This window comes from Perca fluviatilis, chromosome 18 (genome assembly GCF_010015445.1).
Source record: "Perca fluviatilis chromosome 18, GENO_Pfluv_1.0, whole genome shotgun sequence".
NCBI classification, from domain to species: Eukaryota; Metazoa; Chordata; class Actinopteri; order Perciformes; family Percidae; genus Perca; species Perca fluviatilis.
Genome location: NC_053129.1, coordinates 7009224 through 7028956, shown reverse-complemented (window position 1 = coordinate 7028956; position 19733 = coordinate 7009224). Strand labels below are relative to the sequence as shown.

The 19733-nt window shown below is 41.9% G+C and overlaps 1 non-coding gene across 1 annotated transcript; it reads left to right on the top strand.

The window, feature by feature from the left end:
* Nucleotides 1-1742: 1742 nt before the first annotated feature.
* trnak-uuu lies at nt 1743-1815 on the top strand. The gene has a single exon. It is a non-coding gene; the product is annotated as a tRNA-Lys (tRNA).
* Nucleotides 1816-19733: the final 17918 nt, after the last annotated feature.

The window sequence follows — 19733 nt, the reverse complement described above, 5'->3', positions numbered from 1 at the left end:
TGGTATGTCTAAATGAACAATGGTCAACCTACCTCCATCTTGCCCACACCCAAATCTCTGTGCTGGTCTCCCTGCTTGGATGGTAAGTCCAAGCAGGCGCTAGGGCTTTTCCTCAAACTACGGATTGTACTTCTGCATGACGACACCAAGAGCACAGAAGTGGATCAAGAGGGAGAGCCGCTTTATGGTACCCACCAACAAGAAAGTTTATTGGTCTGGAGCCGTAAAATTGCATTAGGTTTTCTACGTTTTGAGCGAAGAAGAATACCGCAGCTCAAGTCCCTGTTGAGTAGTGGTGGGCAGATCGAGGCTTCGTGAAACAATGAAACAGTTGAAGCAAATGTGTCATATTGTGTCGAGGCTTCGAAACAATCTGACACCCGTCTCAACGATGACACCTAGTGGTCACTGGCAGGTGGTGATCTGAAACAACCTTGATAACGAGCCATTAAAAAAATAAAAAATGTATTATTGTATTGTATTATTTTTCTAATATGTGAAGCTTGTAAGGCTTGCAGACTCCTCACTGTGCATAATGCTATTTTGGTCATAAAAATGAATATTAATAAAAGAAATCAAGCCACAATGTCTCACTTTTTTATAGATTTTCATTCAAAAATATTTATTTCTCTGCTGTGGAAGGACTTAGCCTACTTCGTGTTTTACAGATAATTTCTCCAGCCTTTGAAAAGATCCTCTCACAAGGGACACTTGTTGCTGGCATGCAAAGATATTTTTAGCAAGCGACATACAAATGAGGAAAGATTACTGCTCTCTCTTTCCAGTAAGTCAGGGGATCATGAATTCTGGGCAAAAACGCATAGTTTGGTGGTATTTTTTCACTTCCACTGTGGCATCAGCTGTAGCATTATGTATAATCTGGGTTTTACAGATACGATCATTAAAACGTTCCCATAAACTGTCCTGTCCATCTATCTATCTATCTATCTATCTATCTATCTATATATCTATCTATCTATCTATCTATCTATCTATCTATCTATCTATCTATCTATCTATCTATTAATGTGTCACTGTATGTAGGTCTATACTCTGTCTGTCTCAGTCTATCAGTCAATGTGTAAATTTAAATGTATGCTAAATATAACTAAACAACTCGCACTTTGAATGTCACTATATCACCAAATATCCGCTATCTCAAAATCAAACTCATCTCACAAAACCACCGAGGTCAAGGTCGTTGACTTCACTTTTATACTGATGTGCGATGTGTGTCCCGACCCTGTCAATCAACGCTGATTTGGCGGACCATGCCACCTGTTGAAACACTCGTGAAACACTCCGGTGTTTCATTTAGCCGTAGTCACGTGACATCAGTGTTTTGAATCGCGCTTCGGATCAGTGTTTCGAAACATCTGCGCTTCGGGATCTCGGCAAAGCTTCGGAACATCAGTTTCACTTCAGCCATCCCTACTGTTGAGGCGACAGCTTGATTGTGGGATATTTCCAGAGTGCTCACTATCATCATCTGTCATATAGGATTGCAGGAGGTCCACAGTGTTCTTGTGGCCATGGTGAGTTGTGCATTTTGTATGACTTGGCTGATTTCCAACCAATTTGTGCCATAACAATGTGTGTTCCCAGGCAATGTGCAAATCAGGGTTCTACCCTCCTCCTATCCAGAAGACAGTGATCATGGCAAAAGCTTAATGGTCTTCACCGACTTATACTTCCATTTGGAGTCCAGGCGATTGTTTCGTCCAGAGCCCCATCTTACTGAAGCCTGGATAGCTCAGTCAGTAGAGCATCAGACTTTTAATCTGAGGGTCAAGGGTTCAAGTCCCTGTTCAGGCGACCAGTTTATTGTGTGATGTGTTTGTTGTGGTCCTTATCATCATGAATGTTTAGGTAACACTTTAGAATAACTACACATAATTCATCATTTATTAAGCATTAGTTAACGATTAGTTAATGGTTTGTTCATGATTACTTATTAATTGTTCATACATAGTTCATCATTAGTAAAGTATTTGTTCACACAATTATAAATGGTTTGTTCATAGTAAATAAGCCTATTAGTTAATGGTTTTTTTCATCATTATTAATTAATTGTTCTTACAGAATTCATCATCAGTAAAGCATTTATTCACATAGTTATAAATGGTTTGGTCATAGTAAATAAGCCTATCTTGAAAAATATGTTTGTAAGTACATGATTTATACTTAACAAATAATGAAACAACCATTTGGAAATGAAATAATTTTCCCATCATAAACCAGTTACTAACTATTGCTAAATGCTTTGTTCATCATTTGTAAAGCATTGCTCCTATGTTAATTCTCATGAATGAAGCATTTGTGTACACACTCATAAATGGTTTGTTCATAGTAAATAAGGCTCTTGTAAGTTATGTTCATAAATAGAAGTTTGACACTTTCTAAGTATTGCAAAACCATTAGTGAATTAAATAATTTTCCTTTATAAACTCTACAAACTAGTAGTAATTTATTTGTTTATCATTTGTAAAGCATAGTTCCTACATTCATTCTAATCAGTAGAGCATTTGTAAATGCAGTTAGTAAATGGTTGGTCCATAGTAAGTAAGCCCATGTAAAAGGTTTATCAGTATATTTTTTAATAATTCCTACATGATGCATTAACCATTTGTAAATTAAGTAATTTTACCATTAAACGTAAACGGTTGTTTATAACTAGGAAGTTAATGATTAACAGACTATCTAGACTTACATTTGTTCATGTCTTAAATAAAATGTTATGATTTAGAAAAGGCCTAAACTAATAGCTTGGGTGTTAACACATCTGTTACAAATACTTACCAATAATGTAATCCGTGATTAACTCATGAGTTACTACTGGTTAGTTAAGTATACTGTGTGAGCCCATCTAAAGTGAGGACTTTCTATGCTTTACAAACCATTTATAAATGAGTTCCAAAGGCTAACAGAACCTGGACACACACATGTATTGCTCTATCTGGACATGCCTTCAGAAATATAGTTAGTGTTAATACATCTTTAACAAGCACTTACCAACACATCAATTCATGATTAACTCATGAGTTACTAGTGATTAGATGACTACATGGTGTGAGCCCATCTAAAGTGAGGACTTTCTATGCTTTACAGAGCATTTATAAATGAGTTGCAAAGGCTAGCAGATACAACAGAAACACAAGTAAAAAAAAGTATTTGTAACCGTTATTACGATGTAGTAAGAATGTACATTTATGAAATAGCTCGTTGATATCAGGGTGAATTTGGACCAGAACCAGAAGAAAACTAGATTGTTAAGACCCAGAGAATTGAACATCAATAAAGAGACTAGAAACCAGGATAAAGTTTGAGAAGTGTATTAATATACACAGAAACATGGCATACACATATACAGATAAAACACAGGAATGAAAATAACAACTAAAATAATAAAGTGCGCTCATAAAAGAAACCCTTTTCAGTTCTATGAGCTCAATTGTTCTTTGATGACAAGAGTTCAGAGATGGTCAACGTTGGGGCCCATATGAGTTTGGTTTCTGTTTGTCCTACCACCATAAAGATGGAATCCAGGGCAATCCGTTATAAGTTCTGAGTCTTGATCCTGTAGCTGCCACCCAGCCCACTGAACTGGGAATCTCTAACCCCTGGAAGACTCTGGGATCTGAAGAATCAATGTGATCCAATATCTGTCTCTGGACTGGACCTCCCCGTATGCGCTTTCAAATCTCCACCTCCTCCATCTGTAGATGAGGTAAAATCAGTTCTCTCTATTACTATTCAGAAATAAAATCAATTGCTTAGGCTACAATGAAAATAATTTTTCAGTTAACCCATATTGAAATATCTAAATCTCTATTCAGTTGTACAACCGTTCTAAAAATGTCTTCTCTTAAGTATCAAAAGTATACAAATCACTTTCGCACCAAAGGCCGTGTCATATCCCGCGCTGTGCCAACAGCACCCCCACACCACTGTATACTTCACTGTATGTACTGTAGCGGTTGCTGTTTTTGGCTCAAATTGTATCTGTGGAGAAAAAGTAGTATAAATCTTAGCTAATACATTTTAGGCAACATATCTACATATTTATTTAGTCATCCTGGCCAATGAAAGCGAGAGTTTAAATTGGTTAGAATACCAGCTATATATAATAAATATAATGAAATAATTTTGGTTAGGCTATACAGGTACCTAGACCACCACCAACAAATGCTTGTGTTAGAAACAAAACAATCCTTAGACCTATAGACACACTTTGGCCTCAATCGCGCCGGCTCCCTCAGAGATCTTTCTCTCTTGCCCGATCTCCTGCTTCTCTTTTCTGCCTGCAAAATACCTTCCATCTCGTATACAATGATTGAAGGTCACAATGGTTACAATAGCGTAACGAGGGACCATGGCATTTTAGTTGTCAGTGACAACAACATTCTATGGGGATTGGTATGGTTTTAGAATATGCCTACTATAGAGATAGGCTATATTATTGGCAATGAATAAAGAGTTGTGATTAGCTTGCTAAGTTGACCATTTCTTGTATTTCGCTCGTTCACTCTAGCTAGACTATAGTTTTCCATAGCAAACCAAAATATTCCCTTTACTTTACCTCAAGAAAACATAGCCAAAGGTAAGCAGGTAATTAATAACAACTTACAATTTCACTCTGTATCACTACGTGTAATCAATCTTCCTTTCGCCATTAACGTGTGTATTGGTGTGTGTATATTTGGGGGGGAGGGTGCATAGCAAGTTCAGACCAAAGAGTAGTGACGAGACGAGATGAATCCTCCAGTTACTCGCAACGCTCTGAAAGCTGCCAGTTCACACCAATGCAACGAGACGGTGCGGTGCATCATCTTGATTCAGGATTTTCCAGGCGTGGCTCTCTACACAGAGACCGGCACCATCACCACCAAGGAGGGCATTGTTCTGAAGAACTACAGGTGTGCGAGAGGCTCAACATCACTGGAATCATTTCATTTGCACCTGAACAGGTTTATTCCAGGTGATGTTTTTTTATATATTTAATAATTTGTATTATATTACTATATTCTAATATACTGTTAAATATTCTTCTTAGTAACGAGGGAATGCAAAATGTTAACAAAATACAACTTTAATTTCAGGAACAAAGGCCAACAGCCTAAACTTTCAGCTGTTTCTGCTAGAAGGCCTGAGCAGGTGGAACCAGGACCAGGCTGCACAGTCTCTTGCCACCAAACCCAAACATCTCCTCACCTAATCTGGAGACCTTGTCCAGTCTGTCACCAATATTCTGAAGGTGCTTGGTCGAAAGTATGTTCCATTTTTCCAGCCCCCGCCCCAATACTGCTGCTGCCTGTGTCCACCCCAGCTGCCTCTGTGTCCACCCCAGCTTCCAAGGCTGCTGCTGCGTCTGTATCCACCCAGCCTGCTGCTGCCTCTGTATCCACCCAGCCTGCTGCTGCCTCTGTGTCCACCCCAGCTTCCAAGGCTGCTGCTGCCTCTGTATCCACCCAGCCTTCAGCCGTCTCTGAGCCTGAAGAACAACTGGTAAGAGGGATTTAAGAAGAGCTAAGAAAAAGAATACCCAAAGGGAAATTATCCCATATTATTGTGTACATAATATTAGTGATAACTTGTAATTGTTGGTCTGATGTCCTTTTTCAGGCTGTGGATGAATACAACAGGCCAGGAATGGATCTTGTGGACAGCCTAGCAGAGTATCTGGTCGGTCTGAAGAACCATACTGGTTTGACCTTGAGCAACCAACAGGTCAGCACCATCATTGACCTCTGGCAGAGCCTGTTGCCATACGACCAGCAAGGAAAGTTCAGGTCTCCAAAAATAAAGGCAGAGTTTACTCCTGGTGTGGAGAGCCTGAAGGGCTCTAGGATCCACTGCCTCCCCTGCCCAGTGGCCAGACTGCTGCTGCTTGGTGGACTGCTGCTGCTTGGTGCTAAATATACACTACATACATATATGTGCCAAAAATATATACAATCATAAAAAATTTAACAAGAGAAGAGAGCAACAATAATATAAAATATTAAGAGTAATATACAAATAAAATATAGAAATATTCTAAATACCACCCGTCCTTGCACTCCCCTGAATATGTATAGCAACGCCTACTCCTTCAAACTACTAACGCCATGTAATGAGTAAGCAAGACTCATGAATCGGTATACTCCTCATGAATCAAAAAACAAGCTCTATATAGTGCTCTCTCTGTCTCTCTCTCTCTCTCTCTCTCTCTCTCTCTCTCTCTCTCTCTATCTATATATATATATATATATATATATATATATATATATATACATACATACATACATACAGTACAGGCCAAATGTTTGGACACACCTTCTCATTCAATGCGTTTTCTTTATTTTCATGACTATTTACATTGTAGATTCTCACTGAAGGCATCAGAACTATGAATGAACATATATTGAATTATGTACTTAACAAAAAAAGTGTGAAATAACTGAAAACGTCTTATATTTTAGATTCCTCAAAGTAGCCACCCTTTGCTTTTTTGATAGCGCTGCAGACCCTTGGTGTTCTCTCAATGAGCTTCATGAGGTAGTCACCTGAAATGGTTTTCACTTCACAGGTGTGCCTTGTCAGGGTTAATTAGTGGAATTTTTTCCCTTATTAATGGGGTTGGGACCATCAGTTGTGTTGTGCAGAAGTCAGGTTGATACACAGCCGACAGCCCTATTGGACAACTGTTAGAATTCATATTATGGCAAGAACCAATCAGCTAAGCAAAGAGAAACGAGTGGCCATCATTACTTACTTAACAAATGAAGGTCAGTCAGTCCGGAAAATTGCGAAAACTTTGAATGTGTCCCCAAGTGCAGTCGCAAAAACCATCAAGCGCTACAACGAAACTGGCTCACATGAGGACCGCCCCAGGAAAGGAAGACCAAGAGTCACCTCTGCTGCTGACGATAAGTTCATCCGAGTCACCAGCCCAGAAATCGCAAGTTAACAGCAGCTCAGATTAGAGACCAGATTAATGCCACACACAGTTCTAGCGGCAGACACATCTCTAGAACAACTGTTAAGAGGAGACTGCGTGAATCAGGCCTTCATGGTCAATAGCTGCTAGGAAACCACTGCTAAGGAGAGGCAACAAGCAGAAGAGATTTGTTTGGGTCAAGAAACATAAGGAATGGACATTAGACCAGTACTTGTACTATTCCAGTAACATGTAGTACTAGTACTATTCCAATTATAATCAACAACAGACCATACAAAGTGGTGAATCCCCTAAGTAATAAGAAGTTGACTGCAAACAGTCAATTTAGCATCCGGTTCACGTCAGCCACAGCCTGTCCCAAAAAATGAGACGGTGTCTGTTCCTCGACTCAGATCAGTCAGATCAAAGGTAACCAAGAGAGGGGCAATACTTAACAACCTAATTGGAATTAAAACTACCACTGCAATGATAGAAAAGGATAAGAAAATTAGATGTGGATTACTAAATATCAGATCTCTGTCTTCTAAAGCAGTACTAGTAAACAAATTGATATCTGATAATCAAATTGATCTATTCTGTCTTACTGAAACCTGGCTGGGCCATGAAGAATATGTTAGTCTAAATGAAGCGACTCCTCCCAGTCATATTAATACTCAAATTCCTAGAGGCTCAGGCCGAGGAGCGGGAGTTGCAGCGATATTTGATTCAAGCCTGTTAATTAACCCTAAACCCAAACTAAATTATAACTCTTTTGAAAGCCTTGTTCTTAATCTTCAACATCCAACACGGAAATCAGTACAGCCGATTATATTTGTTGTTGTCTCCCGAGCTCCAGGTCCGTATTCTGAATTTTTATCTGAATTCTCAGAGTTTTTATCTTGTGTAGTCCTTAAATCAGACAAAGTACTTATTGTAGGTGATTTTAATATCCATGTGGACGTTGACAGCAATAGCCTTAGTACTGCTTTCAACTCAATACTAGATTCTATTGGCTTCAGTCAGAGTGTGCATGAGGCCACGCACTGTTTTAACCACACCCTCGACCTCGTGCTGGCATATGGTATCAAAATTGAAGATGTATTAGTATTCCCGCAAAATCCTTTATTATCAGACCATTTCTTAATTACTTTCGAATTCTTAATACCCGATTATACGAAATTAGATAAAAGCTTCTATACTAGATGCCTATCTGACAGTGCTATAGCTAAATTTAAGGAAGACATTCCAATAGCACTAAACTCATTACCTTGTTTTAATACAACAGAGGACCTTTATGTAAACTTTAGTCCCTCTCAAATCGACAATTGTGTAGATGGTGTTACGGCCTGCCTACGGAATACTTTAGATTCTGTTGCTCCACTCAAAAAGAAGAAGATGAAGCAAAGGAAACTAGCACCTTGGTATAACTCCAAACTCGTAAATTAAAGCAAAACTCGCGAAAACTTGAAAGTAAATGGCACTCCACCAAACTGGAAGAGTCTCGTTTGGACTGGCAAGACAGTCTGAAAACCTATAGGAAGGCCCTCAGACATGCCAGATCAGACTATTACTCATCATTAATAGAAGAAAACAAGAACAACCCAAGGTTTCTTTTCAGCACTGTAGCCAGGCTGACAGAGAGTCAGAGCTCTACTGAGCCATCTATTCCTCTAGCTCTGAGTAGTGACGACTTCATGAGCTTCTTTAATGATAAAATTATAACAATTAGAGATAAAATTCATCACCTTTTGCCCTCAACTTCTAACGGTTCACCTTTCAACGCAGGACTGCTAGAAAGAACAACTAGACCTGACATATACTTGGACTGCTTTTATCCTATAGACCTTCAACAACTAATGGTAAAGGTATCTTCAGCTAAGCCATCTACCTGTCTCTTAGACCCCATCCCAACGAGGCTACTCAAAGAAGCATTACCCGTGGTTAACACTTCACTACTAGATATGATCAATATGTCTCTATTAACAGGTTATGTACCGCAGTCATTTAAAGTAGCTGTGATAAAACCTCTTCTGAAAAAACCCACCCTCGATCCTGAGGTCTTAGCAAACTAAAGACCTATATCTAACCTTCCCTTTCTCTCCAAGATCCTTGAGAAGGTAGTTGCTAATCAGTTATGTGATTTTCTCCATAGCAACAGTTTATTTGAAAACTTTCAATCAGGATTTAGAAAGAATCATAGCACAGAGACGGCACTGGTGAAAATTACTAATGACGTTCTAACTGCTGCAGACAAAGGACTTGTCTCCATACTTGTTTTACTAGATCTTAGTGCTGCTTTTGACACTATATTGACCATACAATCCTGTTTCAGAGATTGGAATACTTAGTTGGAATTAAAGGAATTGCACTAAGCTGGTTTAAGTCTTATTTCTCTGATCGATCTCAATTTGTTAATGTTAATGATAAATCCTCTAAGTACGCGAAAGTTAATCATGGCATTCCACAAGGTTCAGTGCTTGGACCAATTTTATTCTCCTTATATATGCTTCCTCTTGGTAATATCATTAGGAAACACTCAATTAACTTTCACTGCTATGCGGATGACACCCAATTATACTTATCAATCAAACCAGACGAAACCAGTCAGTTAGCTAAACTTCAAGCATGTATTAAAGATATAAAATCCTGGATGACCTATAATTTTCTGATGTTAAACTGTAACAAAACTGAAGTTATTGTGCTGGGCCCTAAACACCTCCGAACTTCATTATCTAAAGATATAGCTACTCTGGATGGTGTTGTCCTGGCTTCCAGCACTACTGTCAGAAATCTAGGAGTTATTTTTGATCAGGATATATCCTTTAACGGCCATCCAAAAATTAACATCAAAAACAGCCTTTTTTCATCTTCGTAACATTGCCAAAATTAGGAATATCCTGTCTCAAAACGATGCTGAAAAACTAGTGCATGCATTCGTTACTTCCAGGCTGGACTATTGTAATTCCCTACTGTCAGGTTGCTCAAATAAGTCCCTTAAGACTCTCCAGCTGATCCAGAATGCTGCAGCACGTGTTCTGACGAGAACTAAGAAAAGAGATCATATTTCTCCTGTATTAGCTTCTCTGCATTGGCTTCCTATAAAATTCAGGATTGACTTTAAAGTCCTTCTCCTGACCTACAAAGCCCTAAATGGTCAAGCACCATCCTATCTAGAACAGCTCTTAGTACCTTATTGTCCCACTAGAGCACTGCGCTCCCAGAATGCAGAGTTACTTGTGGTTCCTAGAGTCTCTAAAAGTAGAATGGGAGCCAGAGCCTTCAGCTACCAGGCTCCTTTCCTGTGGAACCAGCTCCCAGTCTGGGTTCGGGGGGCAGACACTGCCACCACATTTAAGAGTAAACTGAAAACTCTCCTCTTTGATAAAGCTTATAGTTAGGGAGTGAGGAGTTGCAGCGTCCGCCTAACCCGGCCCACCTGCTTCTCTTCGTAGTCATCAGATTTGTTTATCATATAATCAATAATATAGTGAGAGTAGAGGGAGGCAGGCCAGTACAGCCTCTCATCAATGTTTTCATTTGTTTCCTTTTGTATGCATCCTGTCCCAGAACTGCTTGTTACTAACCTAGCTCTGGGGAGTTTACTCCCCGGAGTCCTTATGTTTCTTCTTCGCAGAGCTATGCTCTGCGATTCCCTGCAATGTCCAGCCGCGTCCTGCTGCATCCGCCGCATCCAGCCGCGTCCCGCTGTGTCCGCCGCATCCAGCCGCGTCCCGCTGTGTCCGCCGCATCCACCCATGCTCTGCAGCGCCACGTTTCATCCCGCAACGTCCTGCTGTGATGTTCATACGCACAGAGTAGTCAGGATCCGGTATAGGAGACTGCACTACTCAGTATGACACGATGTGCCCTGCTATGACATGAACTACAACGACTACCTTCGAAGTCACTGTTCCACTATCTTTAATGTGACTATTATCGCCACTGTTCATCACACCCCCAACCGGCCCCGTCAGACACCGCCTACCAAGAGTCTGGGTCTGCCGAGGTTTCTTCCTAAAAGGCAGTTTTTCCTCACCACTGTCGCAATAGCCATTGCTAATGCTTGCTCTTGAGGGAATTACTGTAATTGTTGGGGCTTTGTAAATTATAGAGTGTGGTCTAGACCTACTCTATCTGTGAAGTGTCTCGAGATAACTCTGTTATGATTTGATACTATAAATAAAATTGAATTGAATTGAATTGGAAATCTGTGCTTTGGTCTGATGAGTCCAAATTTGAGATCTTTGGTTCCAACCGCTGTGTCTTTGTCTTTGATGCAGAAAAGGTGAACGGATTGATTCTACATGCCTGGTTCCCACCGTGAAGCATGGAGGAGGAGATGTGATGGTGTGGGGGTGCTTTGCTGGTGACACTGTTGGGGATTTATTAAAAATTGAAGGCATACTGAACCAGCATGGCTACCACAGCATCCTGCAGCGACATGCCATCCCATCCGGTTTGCGTTTAGTTGGACCATCGTTTATTTTTCAACAGAACAATGACCCCAAACACACCTCCAGGCTGTGTAAGGGCTATTTGACCAAGAAGGAGAGTGATGTAGTGCTGCGCCAGATGACCTGGCCTCCACAGTCACCGGACCTGAACCCAATCAAGATGGTTTGGGGTGAGCTGGACCGCGGAGTGAAGGCAAAAGGGCCAACAAGTGCTAAGCATCTCTGGGAACTCCTTCAAGACGGTTGGAAAAACATTTCAGGTGACTACCTCTTGAAGCTCATCAAGAGAATGCCAAGAGTGTGCAAAGCAGTAATCAGAGCAAAGGGTGGCTACTTTGAAGAAACTAGAATATAAGACATGTTTTCAGTTATTTCACACTTTTTTGTTAAGTACATTATTCCACATGTGTTCATTCATAGTTTTGATGCCTTCAGTGAGAATCTACAATGTAAATAGTCATGAAAATAAAAGAAACGCATTGAATGAGGTGTGTCCAAACTTTTGGTCTGTACTGTGTGTATATATATATATATATATATATATATATATATATATATATATATATATATATATATATATATCATTTCAAGAGGCCCTGTGCTTTAATTTGAAGAGGTCTATCATGAGTTTTTGTCTGCCAATGCAGATAGAAAAGCTACAATTCTCATTAAGAAAGTTTGCATGATGTGCAACGTTTATATAGGCTACTAATGCAATCATACAGTAAAACATGCCTACGTCTTTTATTGTTGTAGTGTTATCATCAACAGTTTGTCCACCACTCAGTTTTTGGATCAGTTTTATCAAGGGGCAAAGTGTTTTAAGGGGAGTTGTGCTTACTGCAGGTTCTACTCTCACTTCGCTCTCCTCACTGTGCATGCCACTGCCACCGACACCACCACAATATCATCGGCCACGGGAGCTGATGGAGGTCCTGCTGCGGCCGAAAACATGTCTTTTCGCATTTTTCTTTTATTTGAGCCGCTTGGGTAACTGTATTTCATTTTCGCGTTTAGACCATTGACATAAAAGAAAGTTTTAGACTCGTCTTGCTCCGTCTCTGTGTACTTCCCAGTTCTCCTGTCACTGTGTGTTTATCTTTCGTGCCCGCACCATTATGGCCTAGTCCATTTCATTGTGAAAGTAGGGGGTGCAAGCAGGGCAGCTGCAGGGGGCGCCGATTTGCCAATTCCCCACAGAGTGAAATGGTAGATAGGCTAACAGAAAAGCGCAGAGGATTCTTTTTTTTTTTTTTAAGTTCTCATGCCGCCCCCCTATGTGACATGAAAAAATGCCCAGTTCGCCCATGCCAAAAACTGCCAATGATGCAGAGCACTACATTGCAGCTGGTTTACATCAATCAAACAACCCTCATGCAGTGGCATAATAAACGGGTAAAACGCCAGGATGTTACACTGATCCTGCAGGGAATAAATCTACCTGGTCGAATTGCTGTGGCCTCGGAGGCCCTTCCACCTGCCAACACCCACGCTGCTGCTCCTCCTCAAACACAGTGCACTGTTTACAACCTGCCCCCAAGCACTGTGGGGTTGGCAAAGACGAAGCGGCGGCGGAGCCACCCTTTGCAGCCGTGGCACAGCCATCAGCCCAGAATCCGCTTTTTCTACAGCCTCCTGCTCCTGTCACCACTGCCCCCACAGGCTATCATGCCAAAGCCATGTAAATGTATAATGTAAATATAAAATGTAAATAGTTAGTTAGATTTTCCTATGCGTACAATACTGTTATGTATTGTGCTTTACATTTTATGTGTTTTACACTTTGTACAGAATGTATTAGTTTGTTGATTCTCTTGATTCTCTTGTTTTCCTACCTGGTGTCAAAAGCTGGTGTCAGTCATTTCTTGTGCTAAACAATATTATTCATTACCTCAAGACATAAGGTTTTGTTCAGATCAATAATGTAATAAAGTTTAGATGTTTTTATTAATATTGGCTTCATTTCACTATCATTCCAAATAATAGTCTACACACTGCTGAGCATATTACTTGCCTTTATACACCCCACTTCCCTGCAAATGATTATGTCATACTTACCTGTAGAGAAAAGATAACTAAAAATGCTTGGTTTTACCTGTCATACATTGTTTGAAGAAAAAGAAAATTATTTGACACTACCAGATTGAGGCAACTGAATAAACACAAGACTAACTTTTAATATACCAAATACACTCACCTTAAAGATTATTAGGAACACCTGTAAGATTTCTCGTTAATGCAATTATCTAATCAACCAATCACATGGCAGCCGCTTCAATGCATTTAGGGGTGTCGTCCAGGTCTAGACAATCTCCTGAACTCCAAACTGAATGGGAATGGGAAAGAAAGGTGATCTAAGCAACTTTGAGCGTGGCATGGTTGTTGGTGCCAGACGGGCTGGTTTGAGTATTTCCCAATGTGCTCAGTTAACTATTTTCACGCACAACCATTTCTAGGGTTTACAAAGAATGGTCTGAAAAGGAAAAACATCCAGGATGCGCCAGTCCTGGGGGGAGAAAATGCCTTGTTGATGCTAGAGGTCAGAGGAAAATGGGCCGATTGATTCCAGATGATAGAAGTTCAACTTTGACTCAAATAACCAGTTTCTGACCATGTCCATCCTTTTATGACCACCAGAATCAGAATCAGAAAGGGTTTTATTGCCAAGTACGTTTTTTGACACATACAAGGAATTTGTTTTGGTGTTGTTGGTGCACATCACACATTCTCTAAATGTAATATTAAACAATATAAGTATAGGTATAAACAATATAAGTATATGTACACAGTATGTATTAAATTAAAAATAAAGATAGAAATAAAATAAAATAAAATAAATAAATAAAGAGCAAAGAGCATTACAGCAGAGAGAACAGTGGCATGAAGAGCCAGGTGGAGAGTCAGGGTGGTTTCCGGGCCTTGTTAATAAGGCTAGTGGCGGAGGGGAAAAAGCTGTTCATGTGGCGTGAGGTTTTGGTCCTGATGGACCTCAGCCTCCTGCCAGAGGGGAGGGCGGCCAAAGAGTTTGTGTCCGGGGTGGGAGGACAGCCACAATCTTTCCAGCACGCTCCAGAGTCCTGGTGGCGTAAAGGTCCTGGAGCGGTGGGAGATTGCAGCCAATCACCTTCTCAGCTGACCGAATGACACGCTGCAGTCTGCCCTTGTCCTTGGCGTGGCAGCGTAGCGTACCAGATGGTGATGGAGGATGTGAGGATGGACTCAATGATGGCTGTGTAGAAGTGCACCATCATTGTCTTTGGCAGGTTGAATTTCTTCAGCTGCCGCAGGAAGTACATCCTCTGTTGTGCTTTCTTGACGAGGGAGCTGATGTTCAGCTCCCACTTAAGGTCATGGGAGATTGTAGTTCCCAGGAAGCGGAAAGACTCCACAGTGTCAATTGTGGAGCCACAGAGGGTGATGGGAGCTGGTGGGGCTGGGTTCTTCCTGAAGTCCACAACCATCTCCACTGTCTTTAGAGCGTTGAGATCTAAATTGTTTTGGTTGCACCACTTCACCAGGTGGTCAGCCTCCGACCTGTAAGCGGACTCGTCTCCATCAGAGATGAGTCCGATGAGGGAGGTGTCGTCCGCGAACTTCAGAAGCTTGACGGACTGATGACTGGAGGTGCAGTTGTTGGTGTAGAGGGAGAAGAGCAGAGGCGAAAGAACACAGCCCTGAGGGGATCCAGTGCTGATGGTCTGTGAGTTGGAGACGTGTTTCCCCAGCTTGACATGTTGCTTCCTGTCAGACAGAAAGTCAGTGATCCACCTGCAGGTGGAGTCAGGCACAACAAGCTGGGAGAGCTTCTCCTGGAGCAGAGCCGGGATGATGGTGTTGAAGGCAGAGCTGAAGTCCAAAAACAGGATCCTGGCGTAGTTTCCTGCAGAGTCCAGGTGCCGGAGGATGTAGTGGAGGGCCAGGTTGACTGCATCATCTACAGACCTATTGGCTCTGTAGGCAAACTGCAGGGGGTCCAGGAGGGTGTCGGTGATGGCTTTGAGGTGTGAAAGCACAAGGCCGCAAGGACTTCATAAACACAGAGGTCAGGGCAACAGGTCTGAAGTCATTAAGTCCTGTGGTCCTTGGCTTCTTGGGGACAGGGATGATGGTTGAGGTCTTGAAGCCAGGCTGGCACGTGACATGTCTCCAGTGAGGTGTTGAAAAAATGTCTGTGAACACTGGAGACAGCTGGTCAGCGAAAGCCTTCATGCTGATGGGGAGACAGCATCTGGTCCAGCAGCTTTCCTGGGATTCTGTCTCCCTAAAGAGTCTGTTGACGTTCCCTCGCGGGGATGGAGAGAGAGTCGTCACTGAGGTGTGGTAGGGGGGGAGGTGGAAACCTTTAAGGAGGGGGGTGGGGCGCCGGGGGGCGGGGGGGGGGGGGTGAGGGTGTAGCTGTAGGGAGGTGTCTTGGGGATGGTGTCAGGACTGACCTTTTGTCTTTCAAATCGACAGTAGAACTCGTTCAGGTCGTTGGCTAGGTGTCGGTCATCGAAGGAGTGGGGGGTTTTAGGCTTGTAGTTGGTGATCTGCCTAAGTCCTTTCCAGACAGTTGTAGAGTCATTAGCTGAGAACTGGTTTTGGAGTTTCTCAGAGTACCGTCGTTTAGCCTCCTTCACCGCCTTGCTAAACTTGTACTTGGACTCTTTAAATCTGTCTTTGTCCCCACTCCTGAATGAGTCTTCCTTAGCCAGCCTTAACCTTCAGAGTTTGGCTGTGAACCAGGGTTTGTCATTGTTGTAACTCACCCTGGTGCTTGATGGAACACAGCAGTCCTCACAGAAGCTGATGTATGACGTCACAGCCTCTGTGTACTCATCCAGACTGTTGGTAGCAGTCCTGAACACATCCCAGTCAGTAGAATCCAAACACGACTGGAGATCCTCCACAGCCTCACTGGTCCACTTCCTTGATGTCCTCACAACAGGTTTGCAGAGCTTTAGTTTCTGCCTGTAGGTGGGGATCAGGTGGACCATGACGTGGTCAGAGTGTCCCAGTGCAGCACGGGGGATGGCGTGATAAGCATCCCTGACTGTGGTGTAACAGTGATCCAGAATGTTCTCCTCTCTGGTCGGGCATTTAATATGCTGTCTATATTTAGGGAGTTCGTGAGTGAGGTTCCCTTTATTAAAGTCACCAAGGACAATAACTAGGGACTCCGGGTTGGTCCGCTCCACGCACAGAATCTGGTCGGCAAGCATGCGCTGCGCGTCCTGCACGTTGGCCTGCGGTGAGATGTAAACACCGACCAGAATGAATGACGCAAACTCACGGGGTGAATAAAAAGGCTTACAGTTTATAATGAAATATTCCAGGTTACCCACCCAGGTTACCCATCCTCTGATGGCTACTTCCAGCAGGATAATGCACCATGTCACAAAGCTTGAATTATTCCAAATTGGTTTCTTGAACATGACAATGAGTTCACTGTACTAAAATGGCCCCCACAGTCACCAGATTTCAACCCAATAGAACATCTTCGGGATGTGTGGAACGGGAGCTTCGTACCCTGGATGTGCATCCCACAAATCTCCATCAGGTGCAAGATGCTATCCTGTCAATATGGGCCAACATTTCTAAAGAATGCTTCCAGTATCTTGTTGAATCAATGCCACGAAGAATTAAGGCAGTTCTGAAGGCGAAAGGGGGTCAACCACGGTCTTAGTAGGTCAACTAATAATCCTTTAAGTAAGTGTATATTAGGATTACCAAATGTATATGTATCTGCAGTACTAAAAACTGATATTTCGTTCAAAAGTCAATCTAAAATAATAATAATATGTTTCAATTGTTTCACAAGCTTCCTAATATCACAACAACAACAAAGTAGTGAACAGTGTAAAGACAACTTACTAAACTCAAGATAAGCTTCGGGTCCTCTGGTTCTAGGTGGGGATCGAACCTCTGACCTTTTGATCTACATTAAACTTCCCTTATTTAACAGAAACAGCACGATTTGGGCAATTACATTAAAATCTGACTAAATAAAAAACTCTTACACTACGTGGGTAATTTAGAATTTTTTAGCATCAGGGAATATTTTTTGTGTGGGAGAGTTCACAGGTGGTGAATGTGAAACTGATCCGTCCTTTTTTCCATCCTGATAAAAGCCACTTATAGTAGATGTGAAATATAAGTACATACGATTCCGAACCACCTCAAGGACTCAAAAATAGCACTTAATTCCTGTGATCTTTATTTCCAAAACGCAATCACTAAATTTATTTTTAATGATTGATAAACTGTGAGCAATGTGTATGTAAAAAGCATGTGCTTCTTGTGATTCTTATCACAGGCAGTAAGAAACAAAATTCCATGATAACCATCATCTCTGAAGCAATTGGTGGTATACAATCAACACCATAGACATTGTAATATAGTTTTTGCAATATGGCATGCGTTTTTTGTTCCATTTTTCTTGTTTGTTTTTTAAGCTTTGACATTTTTTGGTCCTTAAAAGCGCTTGTAGAACGTGTAGTCCTTGCTTTTTCTCATTCATATTAGCTACAGCTTCACTTAGTAATGTGAACAGTAACATCAGACACATTGTGTGCATACACAGATAATGAGACTGGGAAGTGTAAATAAAAAAAAAAGATAGTGAGCACTTTAACATGATACTGGGAAGTGTAAGTGAAAAAGACATTATTACTGTTCTATTTCATATAGGCTTCGCCCTCTAACTCCTAATTTCCACCGGTTGTGTAATGGCTGCGGAACGGGTCCATGCTCTGCCGTCCGTCAATACCCACCAGGTTCGGATTTGTTGCAGAACGGCTGCGGCCATGACTGACACAACCGGTGGAAATTCGGAGTAAGAGCTGTTGCTCTTGGGTTTATCCCTCGTGCATGCGCAGTTGTGAAGATTTCTTTCGCGCCCTTGTGCCCTGCACGGGCCTCTCTTACGTCCGCAGTTACTATATATACAGTACAGGCCAAAAGTTTGGACACACCTTCTCATTCAATGTGTTTCTTTATTTTCATGACTATTTACATTGTAGATTCTCACTGAAGGCATCAAAACTATGAATGAACACATATGGAATTATGTACTTAACAAAAAAGTGTTAAATAACTGAAAACATGTCTTATATTTTAGATTCTTCAAAGTAGCCACCCTTTGCTTTTTTTAATAACTCTGCAAACCCTTGGTGTTCTCTCAATGAGCTTCATGATGTAGTCACCTGAAATGGTTTTCACTTCACAGGTGTGCCTTGTCAGGGTTAATTAGTGGAATTATTTACCTTATTAATAAAAAAGCAAAGGGTGGCTACTTTGAAGACAGTTTTCAGTTATTTCACACTTTTTTGTTAAGTACATAATTCCATATGTGTTCATTCATAGTTTTGATGCCTTCAGTGAGACTCTACAATGTAAATAGTCATGAGAATAAAAAAGAAATGCATTGAATGAGGTGCGTCCAAACTTTTGGCCTGTACTGTATATATATATATATATATATATATATACAATATATATATATATATATATATATATATATATATATATATATATATATATATATATATATATAATATATAGCTGCTAGAACAGAGATCTGCTCCCTATTTTTCTTCAGCGACAAGCAGTTTAAGACTTCGAAGAACAGCGGTGTCCGCCTGTGTACCGATTGATGGACTGGCTTCATCCTCCCGCCAGATCTCCACCGTTCGCCGGGCTGGCACCCTGCTGGCCGCCAGCTGTTCTGTGTCCGCTTACCAACGGAGGAACTGAAGCGGCAGACAATGGCAGTCGGGCGGACAGGTAAGGTCGACGACACCCAGACATCCCGGAAGGGGATCTCTTTGGCGAGCAAGAGTCCGCTGACTTGGATCCCCCCAGAGATGGTTCTCTAGCCGGCACCGGCTCTCCCTCCTCCCTGGAGCTCGAAACAGAAGAGGATTACAGAGCACCCCCCACTGCGGGCCAGAAGGGGAGCACCGCATCAGCAGCTTTTTCCTCCACATCAGACGGGCTCCCTGCCCACCGCAAGGGTTTTGTTCTCGACCTGTGTGAATGCTGAGTAAAAATTCTCCAAACCCATGAAATGGACAGTACCATGTCTCGCTATGCACCGTTCACCAGGGTCCAAGGCGACATGGAAACAAAGTTCCCAGCGGCCTCCATCCTGCTTACGAAGCCTTTTTTTGGCTGACGGAAGCCCACACCACCATCTCCCCCGGTCTCCCATGTCCATGCCCGCTTCACTGACCACGTGCACCTGTGTGCCACCTAGATGACCGTGGTGAAGAACATCATCGCTCTGCTGTCTCCGCCATGACCGCTAAGCCTTTGGCTGTCCCCGGGGTTATATCGACATCTGCCTGCACAGGTTACAACTCCCAGCCAATTGCAGATGT